At 45.3% G+C, this 10456-nt stretch overlaps 1 pseudogene; it reads left to right on the forward strand.

The window, feature by feature from the left end:
* The first annotated feature begins 4058 nt into the window (after nucleotides 1-4058).
* LOC133761163 (ADP-ribosylation factor GTPase-activating protein 2-like) lies at nucleotides 4059-5548 on the forward strand (annotated as a pseudogene).
* The last annotated feature ends 4908 nt before the right edge of the window (nucleotides 5549-10456 follow it).

The following is a 10456-nucleotide window of genomic DNA, read 5'->3' on the forward strand; positions in this document are numbered from 1 at the left end:
AAACTGCTAAATTGCTTTTATAAAGAAAAGAAAATTTAAAAAAAAAGAACTAGAGGTAAACTGTCCAGACTCTCCAGATTCACAGTATTCATTAGAAGCAGAATATTATTTTGCTTGAAAGAAATTTGAGTAGGGCAGTCTATAATAGTGTTGAGTTCATGGTTAACTACTATCTGCTAAAGACCTTAGCAACACATCTGGATAAGATAAACTTCACATTTACATTAGTGACAGGCACACAGTATGAATTCATTAACAATTGTGCATAGACATCTGTAATACTGATGTTTTATGCAACTATACAAGTTTATGCAGTAGTGTCAGAATAACAAAGCTGAATTATACAGGTAAACACTTAACTACAATGATTAGTATACCATTTCAGGCATTTAGGTTATTTTTAAGTAAATGTTATGCAAATATGTTTCTGTCAAGAATTAACAGCAAAGCAAACATGCTAAAATTCAAACAACTGCTAACATAAATGCTAATCTGACACACAACTTTTTGTTATTTGCTTTGCTTGTCAGAAACTCTGTGATGTATGCTAGGTAGATGGCATTAATATACTTGTATATTACAAGGAAAAAGAAGCAATACATTTTAGTTAACATTTTTAAATAATTATATTTAAATATATTTAAACAATAAGTTACATACTGAAATTATTTTTTCTAAAATTTTACTTGTATAGCTCTGAGTCATAGTTGACATACAGTAAATAGCATCATATAAAATATGAAATCTGTGATTTTGCACATTTTTACACCTTAGACATCCATTAATTCATCAAGATAATATTAAACACACCAAAATTTGCATCTTTTCTTCTTCTTTTTTTTTAAAGATTTATTTATTTACTTGAGAGTCAGAGTTACACAAAGAAGGAGAGGCAGAGAGAGTGAGAGGTCTTCCATCTGCTGGGTCACTCCCCAATTGGCCACAAAGGCCAGAGATGTGCAGATCCGAAGCCAGGAGCCAGGAGCCTCCTCCGGGTCTCCCACACGGGTGCAGGGGCTCAAGGACCTGGGGCATCTTCCACTGCTTTCCTAGGCCATAGCAGAGAGCTGGATTGGAAGTGGAGCAGCCAGGACTTGAACTGGTGCCCATATGGGATGCTGGCACTGCAGGCAGCAACTTTACCCACTATGCCACAGTGTCGGCCCTATGTCTTTTCTTCTCAATCCAACTTTTCTGCTTTTCCTCATACTACCTCAAACTTTACATTCCTCAAAAAATCACCAGTTTATTGTCACTATTAATTTTCATTCTATGGAATTTCAGATAAATAGTACCATACAGGAATTAATCACTTTCTGTCTCTCAATTTCCCCCTTACTTAATTATTTTATATTCTTTGTAATTATTTTGAGATAGAATCATGTTTTCTCATGCATCAATAATATCTTACTTTTTGGGGCTGGCACTGTGACATAGTAGGTTAAGTGATGGCTTTCAGGGCTGGCATTTCATATGAGTACTAGTTTGAGTCCCAGGTACTCCACTTCTGATCCAGCTCCCTGCTGATGGCCTGGGAATGCAACAGAAAATGGCCCAAGTGCTTGAGCCTCTGCACCCACATGGGAGGCCTGGAAGAAGCGCTTGGCTCCTGGCTTCTGCCTGGCACAGCCCTAGCCATTGCAAACATTTGGAGAGTAAATCAGCAGATGCAAGGTCTCTACCTCTCCTCTCTCTGTAGCTCTACCTTTCAAATGCATAAATAAATCTTTCAAATAATAGTGAAATACTTTTTATTACTTCAATTGGATTGATTTTACAAAATTTATTTATCTATTCACCTATTGATGGATATTTTATCTACTTCAGTTTTAGAAACAAATATGACATAAACAGTTGTGTACAATCTTTTTATGGCCAAATGTTTCATTTTCTTCAGATAAATAGCGACTAGTGAAGGAGTTCAGACTGGCGTTACGCTGGAGCGAGTTATGCTGCCATTGTGATGCTGGCATCATAGCAGGCCCTAGTGCCACCTGTGAGGCCAGCATCCTGTGTGAGTGTCAGTTTGAGTGCCGACTGCCATACCTCTGATCCAGCTCCTTGCTAAGGTGCCTGGGAAATGGTGAAAAATGGCACAAGAGTTTGGGCCCCTGCCACCCTCAGAGAAGATCTGGATGGAGGTCTGGACTTCTGGCTTTGGAATGGACTTATGAAGGTATACAAGCACTACATGCTAATCAAACTTTTGTATTTAAAAATATAATAAGGTACTCAGTGGAAAACCAAAATGTCATTTGTATCAAACATTTTAATGGATTCATCTCAGCTGAGTGGAAAATATTGATTAGGTTCACTTTCTAAGAAATAGTCAAACTTGGGGCTGTTTGTGTGGCAAAGCAGATTAAGCCACATGGGCATCAGCTCGAATCTTGACTGCTCAACTTCCCATTCAACTCCCTGCTAACGCACCTGGGAAAGCAGCAGTAGAGTCCAAGTGCTTGGACCCCTGCACCATGTGGGAGACCTGGAAGAAGCTTCTGGCTCCTGGCTGCTGGCTTTGGGCTGGCCCAACCCAGCTGTTGTGGCCATTATGTGAGTGGACCAGTGGATGGAATCTCTTTCTCTCTCTCTCTGCAACTCTGCCTTTCAAATAAATAAAAATAAAATCTTAAAAAAAGAATTAGTTAAAATGCAATGTATCTAAAACTTTTACAAAGGCTAGCTTATAAGATTGATAAAGTATAGTTACTGATCTTCCACCTGTTTCTTCTGTCCATTATTGAAGGTTATTGAAATCTCATTTATAATTAAATATTTTAATTTGTATATATTATACTTTTGCTTCATGTATTTTAAGCTTTTATTAGATACATTTTCAACCATTAGAACTCTTTGTTAATAGACCTATTTATTCATGTGTATTGTCTAAGTTTATCTTTGTTAATATTCCTGCCCTGAATTTTTTGTTATCTTATATTGATCTATCATTGCCCATAATTTTTAGTAAAAACTGTTGTAATAATATGTTTTTTCACTACATTTATCCTTTGTATCCTTATATTTAATGTGAATGTATTGATTGACAGGCTATAGTTGTGTGTTACTTTTTTTTTTTTTTTTGACAGGCAGAGTGGACAGTGTGAGAGAAAGAGAGAAAGGTCTTCCCTTTTGCTGTTGGTTCACTCTCCAATGGCCGCTGCGGCTGGCGCATCTCGCTGATCCGAGGCCAGGAGCCAGGTGCTTCTCCTGGTCTCCCATGCGGGTGCAGGACCCAAGGACTTGGGCCATCCTCCACTGCCTTCCCGGGCCATAGCAGAGAGCTGGCCTGGAAGAGGGGCAACCGGGATAGAATCTGGCACCCCAACCGGGACTAGAACCCAGTGTGCTGACGCCACAAGGTGGAGGATTAGCCTGTTAAGCCACAGCGCCGGCACACTTTCTTTTTTAATACAATGTCAGTTTGTTTATTTCACATAGACATTTAGGTCATTTATATTTGGAGTGTTTATTGAATACATTAAGTTTTTTATTTTATTTTTTATTTATTTATTTTTTTATTTTTTGACAGAGTGGACAGTGAGAGAGAGAGACAGAGAGAAAGGTCTTCCTTTTCCGTTGGTTCACCCTCCAATGGCCCCCGCTGCTGGCGCGCTGCAGCCGGTGCACCGTGCTGATCCGATGGCAGGAGCCAGGGGCTTATCCTGGTCTGCCATGGGGTGCAGGGCCCAAGCACTTGGGCCATCCTCCACTGCACTCCCTGGCCACAGCAGAGAGCTGGCCTGGAAGAGGGGCAACCGGGACAGAATCCGGCTCCCTGACCGGGACTAGAACCCGGTGTGCTGGCGCCGCAAGGCGGAGGATTAGCCTAGTGAGCCACGGCGCCGGCTACATTAAGTTTTTTAATTTGTTCTTTTTTCTTTCTATTTATCTGCTCTTATACATTTCACTTTACCTCTTTTTCACCTTGTTTAAATTAGCAAAGCATGCTCTAGGATTCTAATTTATTTTATATATTGGTTTATTGGACATAGTATTTTGCTTGTGTTAGTAGTTGCTTTACGAAATATAATATGTAAAGATAATTTACAGGACAGGAAATGGAGGCAGAACTGAGCAAGACCAAAATCCGGACTCTTTTTAAGAGGCTTTGCGCAATTCCCACCAACAAGGCCTGTTTCGACTGTGGCGCCGAGAATCCGAGCTGGGCCAGCATCACGTATGGTGTTTTCCTGTGCATTGACTGCTGCGGGGTCCAGCACTCCCTGGGCGTCCATCTCAGCTCCATCAGGTCCACAGAGCTGGACTCCAACTGGAGCTGGTTCCAGCTGAGGTGTATGAGACAGCCTTTGTCCGCCCGCACGGCTGCACAGCCAGTGATGCCAACAGCAAATACAACAGCAGAGCAGCCCAGATGTACCGGGAGAAGATCCGGCAGCTGGGGAGTGTGGCCCTGGCCCGGCATGGCACTGACCTCTGCATAGACAGCGTGAGCAGTGCTCCTAGCCACTCCCCAGAGAAGAAGGACTCGGATTTCTTCACGGAGCACACTCAGCCCCCTGCCTGGGATGTGCCAGCCACTGAGCCTGCAGGGATCCAGCAGCCAGCCCAGTCCGCAGAGAGCAGTGGCCTGGCCCAGCCGGAGCACGGCCCCAACACCGACCTGCTTGGCACCTCACCCAAGGCACCTCTGGAACTGAAAAGCTCCATCATTGGCAAGAAGAAGCCAGCAGCAGCTAAGAAAGGCCTGGGTGCCCAGAAGGTGAGTGGCCAGAGCTTCAGCGAGATCGCGCGGCAGGCCCAGGTGGCAGAGACGCTCCATGAGCAGCAGGCGGTGGATGCTAAGAAGCAGGCCGAGGAGTCCATGGTGGCCTCCATGCGTCTGGCCTACAGGAGCTCCACCTTGATCGGAAGGAGGAGGAGAAGCAGCTCCAGAATCTGGAGGGGAAGAAGCGAGAGCAGGCAGAGCGGCTGGGCATGGGCTTGGTGAGCCGGAGCTCCGTGTCCCACTCGGTGCTGTCCGAGATGCAGGTGATCGAGCAGGAGACCCCAGTGACTGCCAAGTCCTCCTGCTCGCAACTGGACCCGTTTGACGACATTGAGACATTCACCTCTGGACCCCCAAAGTACAAGGACACCCCCTTTTCCTGGGGAAAAGTTTTGGTTCCCGCTGGGATACGGATACCACCTGGGGCATGGACAGGGTAGAAGAGAAGGAGTCAGAAGTGACTATCTCAAGCATCCAGCCCATTTCAGAAAGTGTCGCAGAGCGACATGGAGAGCCGGAGCTCGGGCCTTGAGTCCAGCGAAGCACGCCAGAAGTTTGCAGGTTGAAAAGCCATCTCATCTGACATGTTCTTTGGGCGGGAGGTGGACTTTGAGTATGAAGCCAGGTCTCAGCCGCAGCAGCTCGCGGGCAGCAGCTCCATCAGCTCTTCAGACCTCTTTGGGGACGTGGATGGAGCCCATGGAGCAGGAAGCCTGTCTCTGGGCAATGTGCTCCCCTCGGCGCACATTGCCCAGTTTAAGCAGGGTGTCAAGTCTGTGGCCGGGAAGATGGCTGTGCTGGCCAATGGTGTGATGAATTCTTTGCAGGATCACTACGGTTCCTGCTGATAGCCCCGTGGCTCAGTCATCACTGGGGACAGCAGCAAGAAACCCATGGTTCTCAGGGCATGGGTGCCTCCTGTGGAAGCTGGTGGCTTGGTTACCTAAGTGTGTGCTGTGCAGGGGGGCAGCCCTGGAGGACCCTGGGGGGGGGACTCCTGTGGATTGAGCCCCTCCCCTGTGTGCTCTCAGCCTCTCTGTGAAGTGTCCTTCCAGTCCTGCCCTCAGAGCTGCTGCTCACTTGTCGTGCGCACTGGAGGGATTTCGTTCAGGGTGGGAGGCCCAGCCTTTCCCCACGCAGGGAAAGGGAAAAGTGTACACCTTCTGCTGGCTCCAAGATCCTTCTAGGTGGTCTGAGGGCTCAGGCCTCTGCCCTCTGGCACCAGGGAGAGGCCCAGCTAGAGGGGAGCTGCCGACAGTCCCCCAGGGAGGGGGTTCTGGGCTTGCTGCTGCCTCTGCTGCTGCTGCCGGTGCCTCTTCTGGGTATCAGGAGAGGGCAGGGGAGAGGAAGGACCTTGGCCTGGACCTTAGTAAGGGTTAGAGCCTTCACCTGGTACCTAAAGGTTTCATTTGGGACCAGGCCTGAATGATCCCATGTCCCCTTCCCTCTCCTCCCCTGTGACTGTAATTGCTTGGAGAACTTTCGGGCCTCTCTGAGGCCTGGAACACCATTTGATGTGGGCCATGGGCCCTCCGTTTCCTGAGACGTTTGGCCCTTCCCCTGGCCCGTGGCTGCAGTGGGTCCCAGCTGGTCTGTGTCCTGACTCTGGATGCTGTGAGCCTCACGCCTGCCAAGGAAGTAGAAGACATGAGGGAGAGAAGCAGGCTCAGGGGACCTGTCCTTGCCTGCCGCTTAGAGCTCGAGGGGCTGCACGCAGGCCTCTCTCTGGCAGGCGGGCCGTACACTGTGTCATCTTTGGTGCCATCCTCCCCTGCCATGCTGGCAGTCTGGGCCCCTCCGCCACCTCCAGGTTGCAGGTTGGGCTCCAAGCAACACAGACCACTCCCTCCACGCTCGCCCAGAGTGACGGGACTCTTTCTGGACTGTTTGTATTGAAACAAAGTAGTGTCAAAATAAAGCCCCCATGGGGCTGGGGCCCTGCCAAAAAAAAAAAAAAAGATAATTTAAAATGTTTTAACATGATGCTGTATCAAACTTCATGTACTACAATATTATATTTTTGTTTCTCTTTTCCTGGCTTTCATAATAGTGGTTAGTTTTTAAAATTCTATATATTTTTATCTTCTATATAATATTTCTATTTTTGCTTAAACAACTTATTTTTAAAATAAATTTAATTCCCTAAAAATGTCCATCTATACTCAGTATTTTTAATGGTCTTTGTACATTTTTTTGGATGCCCAGATTTCTATGTTGTATTATTTTCCTTCTAATTAAGGAGTTTCATTTACCATTGAGTTCCTAGGGGCCAACACGGTGGCATGGAGGGCTAAGCCTCCATCTGCAGCGTCAGCATCCCATAGAGTCATTGGTTCTAGTCCCAGCTGCTCCTCTTCTCATACAGCTCTCTGCTATGGCCTGGGAAAGCAGTAGATGATGACCCCCAGTGCTTGGGCCCCTCCACCTGCATGGGAACCTGGAAGAAGCTCCTGGCTTAGCTGCAGCTGTTTGGGCCATTTGTGCAGTGAAACAGTGAATGGGAGACCTATTTCTCTGTCTCTCCCTCTCTCTGTCTGTAATTCCACCTCTCAAATAAATAACATCTTAAAAAAAGAAAAGCTTGAGTTCCTAATTCATTAACCTGGCGCATTTCTGGCAGTTGTGGGCATTTGAGGAGTGAACCAGTGGATGGGGGAGCTCATTTTCTCTCCTATTAAAATAAATATTTTTTAAAAACCTAAAAACAATTAATTATTTAATTGAATGGTTTAGAGTCAAGAGCAAATTGATTCTAGCTGAAAATCTTTAATAATTTTATTTTATTTTATTTTATTTGAGAGGGGGAGCGATTCAGGGGGAGATCTCCTATCTACTAGTTCAGTTTCCAAATGCCTGCAATTAGCATCTGGGAAATCAGTTCACATCTCTCAAAGGGATGGCGGGCTCAAACTGCTTGAGACATTATCTGCTGCCTTCCTGGGGGCACATTAGCAGGGAGCTGGAATCGGTAGCAGAACTGGGTTTCAAACACAGACGCTGATATAGAATGTGGGCATCCCCACTGGCTGCATAGCTGCTCCACCAAAGCCTGCCCTTTAACAATTTAATTTCCATTGTAGCAAAAGCACATTTGTATTTAACAATGTCAACTATTCTTTTAAAAAAAATTCTCATTGTTTAATAATGCAAAAATAGTTTTAGAACTGAAAAGAATTGCAAATTAGTGGGGCTGGCACTGTGGAGTAGAGGGTGAAGCTGCTGCCTGCAATACCAGCATCCCACATGGGCACTAGTTCTAGTCCTGGCTGCTCCACTTCTGATCCAGCTCTCTGCTATGGCCTGACAAAGCAGCAGAAGATGGCCAAAGTGCTTGAGACCCTGCATCCACATGGGAGATCTGAAAGAAGCTCCTGGCTCCTGGCTTCAGAATGGCACAGCTCTGGCCATTGAAGTTTTCTAGGGAGTGAACCGGTATATGGAAGACTTCTCTCTCTCTCTGCGTCTTCTTCTCTTTCTGTGTAACTCTGACTATCAACTAAATAAATAAATCTTTAAAAAAAGAATTGTAAAGTACTCATACATTATTTACTCTCTAAAAAAATCAGGATGACTAGATAAAACACTACCCCAAATATCCATTTCTTTTAAAAAGACAGAAACTTAAAACATAAATATTTTTGTAAGGCCAATTGTATAGTTTGCATACAATACAATAAACATGATTTTTAGGAGTATTGAAAAGATTCTAAAACAGTCATAACTTTGGATATTAACATTCTACAGAGAAAAGAATTGCAGAAAAATAAGACCATCAGGGCATTCTTTTTTTTTTTTTTAAACTCTTTAGGCGTTCTTAAAGTCATCATGCCAAGAAATTCAGCAGAAGGTGATTGTCAAACAACATTTTTATTCAGAAGTATCACTAAATAATAAAAAAAAACCTACAAAATTTGCTGTCAAAATCCACTAAAGAGATAGCACAGCTAAAACATGAGCTTTTCAGAATTAAGAATTGTTGCAGGGCTATACTTAGAAATAGGAGAAATATCTCATGATAACATGCAGAGACATGGAAACAAGAATACCACAAAACCCCAAATCGTCATCTCCACTGATGAAATACTGAATGGAAAAGAGACTACCTCTCCAGGCATCTGGAACATCTATTTTGAAAGGGGGGTTTTGGATGTTGCTCTTTCCAAAAATTCAAATAAACTCCGTGTGTTTAAATTTGATTTTTTTCTGTATGAACAAAGGAAGAAGACATTCCAATAGGTATAGGAACACATAAAAAAAATACCAAACTCAAAGCTTGGACAGTTTTCACTCTTCTCAGGTGGAAAGGGTTCTTTACGTTCCAGTGGAAAAGAATGAATCCCCTGAGGCTTAAGCATCTGTGTCTGATACCACAGCCAGCAACCAACACTCAGTACCTTTAAAAGAGTCATGACAGGAGTTTAATTTTCCCGAGAACCAAATTAGATCTACAAAACAACGGGCTACGAAGATGACCTGAGTTCATAGGAATCTCAAAGTCTGAGGAAGATTGCTTCAGCTTGCTCACCAAAGGCCTTTTATAGCAAATGTCTCCTGGTGAGTCACGCACACACTCACGGAGCCTTGGGATTATTTTTTTAACACTAAGAAGAAGTGCTTTCTGTGGTGCAAATGCAATGGGAGGCCAAAAGAGCTGACGGTACCCATGGGGCTGGGGAAAGCCTACACACGCCAGGGCCACGGCTTATCTTACAGAGGAAGGAGTGGGTGAGGCCACAGCTGACAACACAGCCCCTGCTCTGACAGGGGTCACCTGGGAGCCAAGACGTTCCCTGCAAGGTAGGTAAGGACAGCAGCTTTCAGGGAACCCAGAGGGCGTCACAGAAGCAGTCCTCTCCAGAGGGTGAGAGCCTCAGAGAACACAGACAGGGGAACACGTCAGCTTGTTGGCTGCTCCGTCCAAACAGACACTGCGACGTGCTGTTACTGCCTGCCAATCACTAAGGGGTCACACACGAACTATTAGTCACCGCATAGCGTGTCAAAGAATACAACCTGGCCTCAGCCCGAGCACACGTGGACTTGCCCTGTGATCGAATGCAAGGCACTTGGAGGGTTTTGGTGCCTTGGTGTATTAGCGTGGACTACAAGAATCAACTCACTCACCTCAAGGAGCCACCACACAGAGAACTGAGAGCACACCTCTCAAAGCGCTTTGAGCTCCTCAGATGAAAAGCACTGTGCAAACCCTTGAGGAAAACCTTGCCAGTGCCCAGAGTCCTGAGGTGCTGTGCCTTGTGCCTGTTTTCTTAAACACACCAAAAATAAAATGTTACTGGCACCCCATTCTTTCGTACCTGTTGAATGGTTGGCACACGGATGTTTAGAATTTGAAATGGTGTCACAGTCTCTGTTCCAAAAGTATCTATTAATTTTCTAACAAAGTTAATGAGATGTACCCGAGTTTAGAAATGCGTTAACATTTGCTGGGTCTTAGTCCACCCGTACAGGATGGACTGGGTCCGAGGAAAGGTAAGTGCGCCGCTCGCCCGTTCCCCAGCCTCCCGATCCCAGAGACAATCAGACGCAGCGGGGAGCCAAGTCTTAGCAAGGACTCATTTACTTCCTGAGAAACAGAACCTTTTATAGCACAAAACTGCAGAGTCATTGGGGCAGGGCTAAGGACCAACCAATCACTTAAAAATTCACCTTACGGGGGGATTTCTATAGGACTAGCCATATGTCTATACACTTGTTACTAGTTTTGTTACC

The sequence above is a fragment of the Lepus europaeus genome, chromosome 5 (assembly GCF_033115175.1).
Source record: "Lepus europaeus isolate LE1 chromosome 5, mLepTim1.pri, whole genome shotgun sequence".
Lineage (NCBI taxonomy): Eukaryota > Metazoa > Chordata > Mammalia > Lagomorpha > Leporidae > Lepus > Lepus europaeus.